General features: G+C 43.5%; 1 long non-coding RNA gene across 1 annotated transcript; it reads left to right on the top strand.

Moving 5' to 3' along the window:
• Nucleotides 1-533: 533 nt before the first annotated feature.
• LOC147100109 (uncharacterized) lies at nt 534-3,327 on the top strand. Its single transcript, XR_015073835.1, has 2 exons — nt 534-890; nt 1,186-3,327. It is a non-coding gene; the product is annotated as an uncharacterized LOC147100109 (long non-coding RNA).
• The last annotated feature ends 816 nt before the right edge of the window (nt 3,328-4,143 follow it).

The following is a 4,143-nucleotide window of genomic DNA, read 5'->3' on the forward strand; positions in this document are numbered from 1 at the left end:
CCACAGTTCAACTTCCTATTTCTGGGGTGGGGTGGATTAAAGTATTGTGCGTGTGTCAGGGGTTAGTTGAAGCTAAGGAGACATTCTGGAGAGACTGTCAGTTCTTTTCACTCGTGCCTTAAGAAAACAATAGAACACAGTTAGCAAAGGTGTAAGGCTTCTTGTAAAGAGCTGAGTATATTTAACCCCATCCTCACATCTGAGGTAGGCCAGTAAGGAAATGAACTTTTAAAAGTCTTATTACTTCATATAATTGTTTGCATGTGTCTGCTACCTCAAACTTGTCCCATTTTTTTCCCCCAAAGACCTTTGATTGCCTGGAAATGTCTGCAGCGGGGGAGGGGTCAGCCGTACACGATGGCACATTTTTCCTCTCGCTTGAAAAAAAAAGTAACGTTGACCATTGAGTGACCTCGTGTTGCCCGTTGGTCCGAATTACAGGCAACAATCCAAACAGACAGCTGTAGGTCGCAGAGGGCAAGTTCTGCTAGAGTTGTAATCTAGCTTTAATTCTCCTGTATAATTAATCAAAATGAACCGCCCTTATCTCGCAGGCGACCGCAGTCAATTTGTGAAGTACTTGAACAGGGGGTTAGGTACAAATAGCACACCCTGATGTGTTTTGTCGAGGCATTCTTCAGTACAGGAATGGCCAAAAATGCCTTTGAAGTCACCAGATTGTTTTAACTAGCAGTTTTGAATATAATTTCATCAATCAAGCCACAAGGCTGGCCAGCTCAAAAGTGCTAGTTGTAGATCTATCATCCCTGCTCATTACAGAATGGCTAAAAATCCATATGTTAGGCTTGTTCTGTCAACCTAAAATGGAAAAGGCTGTCAGGAGACCTACCTGCCTAAGTATGTGGAAGTTTATCAAATGACAGGATAAGGTAAATGATTTGCAAAAGCCTGTATTGTTGTTAAAAGGGTAATAGTAAATCAGAGGCCTATTATCTGTAAAACTAGGTGGAACTGGAGGGATTTTATTCTCCTGCTGGTCTAACTTCACCCTTTAAACTCCAAGTTGTAAAACTGGGTAAATATTAATGGTTTTTTTTTTCTGAAGACAAAAACAGCCAGAGAAAAAAAAAGGTGACTGGGTCAAGACTGACTGACTTCAAGAGGTTAAGATAACACAGAAAGATTACTTGCTCTGAACCGTGTCAAATTTATTTCTGTCATTAGACTGAAGGCACTTCACTGGAGGAATGGTGATGTCACTCCCCCACACCTACAGAGGTCTGACTGAGCAGCCAGATGTTGGAACCCCAGGTCTGCTTTGTGGTAACAAGCAGGACAAGCCTTGCCTCTTAGCTGGATTCGTGTGTCGTGACACCCTCGGGCATTTTATTGATCTCTCCTCACAGCAGATAAATGCTAATTGTACCCACGCAACAAAGCAATCTTATTATCATGTTAACTAGCAGGAGGATTGTTGGTCCTAAACAACTGTGGTTTTCCACTTCATTACCTACTAATTTAAAGATAAATGAATCTACAGTTACTAAGCAAATAAGGTCACCTATCAAGTACTTGTAAATTAATTTGTAAACAAGGGGGGGTGGGGGTGGTTACCGTTCAAATGGAATGAGAGGGGTGTTTGTTGTATTGGCTGAATTGATACCTCATGCTGATTTAGCTCACTTTCCCTCCAATTCACATGTAATTGAGAGCTAATTAATGTGTACATTCTACCTGATGCCCTGGTGGAACAGTGCATGTTGGTGCTCAACTGTTCACGAGCTCTGGCTTTGTTTACTAAATGCTGCAGTGCGTGATGTTTGTCCCGTGCCTTTCTCTTTTTATTGAATGTGCTTGGGTCAAATGGCATAATTTTAGCAACACGGAGATACGTTCTGAAAAGAGCACAGAGGCTTAATTCTACAATACAAACCGGGGGGAAAAAAAAGGGCTGGAAGTAGGCAACACAATGCCAGCAGCTGAACGAGGTTAATGTCATTGGGTGGAAACTGCTCGTCAGCTCCAGGTTACTGTTAATGGATGGAGTCCCTTCATCAGCTCCAGGTTACTGTTACCTAGTGAAAGCTCTTCATCAGATACAGGTTAGCGTTTCTGAGCAGATATCTTTCATCAGTAACAGATGGATGTTACCGGGGTGGGAATGTTTATCCTAATTTTGCTGTGCGAAAACCAGGATTGGATATTAATCAGCTGAACTTTAGCCAGTAAGATCCATTCTTCAATCCAAAGTGTTCAGTCAGCAACAGGGTGAGGACATGAACTGAGGAGCTATGGACACTCCAGCTTACGTTTGTCTACTGTTCTGCGATTTGCACCTGCCTGTCAGTATTATGTTCAAGGGATTATTCATTGTATTGGGCTAAAATGTACTTAAAGATTGTTGTCTTTTAGGGGACAATCTCCTCGCTGCTGAATTAACAATCTCCCCCACCTCACCTTGACCATCGATTAAAATGTTCCTGGGATATTGGCTCACTGCCTCCAGGTCTGGTTCCTGTGAAATTTGTCTGTGTTCAGTTCATGACCCCTAATAAAGTGTACAACTCAAAGACTTCTAACGATAAAAAGAGCACTTCATTACCACCGATGAATATTCCATTTGTTACATTCTCAGAAACGGTTTCACAGTAAAGAGCTGTCAAAAAGCTTTTATAAAACAAAGGCTTCTTCTTGTATTGAAATTATAAATTGTTTTCAGATTGCCTCTCAATTTGTAACTGAGGAGTGAATGACTACCCAACAGCGAGTGCAATGTGTCACATGCTGTGATAGTGTAAAGAAGTGCTTTTTTATGTCATTTCAGCAAGATCTCAATCTTTCCTGTGTGTAAACAATTTGTCAGTGTTAACCTAGTGCTTTATCTTTAAACTTCAGACCTTTGGAGTGTTTCAAAATAACAGATTTGAGGATGATTTTGGTTGGTTACCGACCACTGTGTTTTAGGCCTTGCCTTTCTCAGTTTAGTGAAGCCTGTCAGGACAGAAGGAGGCCGCACATTCCTAATCTCTGCGGGGTGAGAAAAAAGTACTGCCGTCCTTCATTTATACCTTTTAAAGGGGGTGACTCTCTGCTTCGACGCTCCTGGTCCGTGCTGGAGACACGTATTGTGAAATTGAGCACCACATGTTGGAAAAATCACAGGTCAGGGGGTGCACCATTTCCTGATATACAGCACAGAAACAGGTCAATCAGTCCAACTGGTCCGTGCCGGTGTTTATGCTCCACACGAGCCTCCTCCCACCCCTCTTCATCTAACCCAGTCAGCATAACTTTCTACGATAGCAAAATACTGCGGAGGCTGGAAATCCAAAATAACAACAGAAAACACTGGAAAAACTCAGCAGGCCAGGCAACATCCGTGGAGAGAGAAACAGAGTTAACGTTTCAGGTCGAAACCCTTCGTCAGAACTGAGAAAAAAGCAGGAAATGACACAGATTAAAAAGCAAGTTTGGGGGCTGGGAAATAGGGGAGGCGATGAAAGAACAAAAGGGAAGGTCTGAGAGGTGAAGAGACATTAAGAGATATTCAAGGCGAGACGAGATAGTAATAGGACAGGTAAAGAGACAAAGGATGGCTCTAGATGAAGTGTGAAATGCGCTGGCAGAGTGAGAGACAGCTGCCATGTGGGAGAGAGAAAAAAAAAGGAAAAGGCACAAACCAAAAGTATGGATAAAAGATATATTAAAATATGATCGGGGCCGAGGTTATGATCTGAAATTGTTGAACTCGCTATTGAGTCCGTAAGGCTGTAAAGTGCGTAATTGGAAGGATGAGGTGCTGTTCCTCGAGCTTACGCTGAGCTTCCGTGGAACAATGCAAGAGGCCGCAGACGGTGAGGTCTGAGTGGGAATGGAGCGGTGAATTGAAATGACAGGCGACCGGAAGCTCAGGGTCACCCTTACGGACTGAACGGAGGTGTTCTGCAAAGCGGTCACCCAATCTGCGTTTGGTCTCCCCAATGTAGAGGAGACCAACTCTCCGACACCTCCTCCTACCTCCACCTGGACCATGACCCCACTACCGAACATCAAACTACCGTTTCCAAGACTGTCATTGACCTCATCTCCTCTGGAGATCTTCCCCCCATGGCCACTAACCTCATAGTTACCCAACCCCACACAGCCCGCTTCTACCTCCTTCCCAAGATCCACAAACAGGAC

Source organism: Somniosus microcephalus, chromosome 27, assembly GCF_052327205.1.
Source record: "Somniosus microcephalus isolate GS21.2 chromosome 27, FLI_Smic_1.0, whole genome shotgun sequence".
Taxonomy (NCBI): domain Eukaryota; kingdom Metazoa; phylum Chordata; class Chondrichthyes; order Squaliformes; family Somniosidae; genus Somniosus; species Somniosus microcephalus.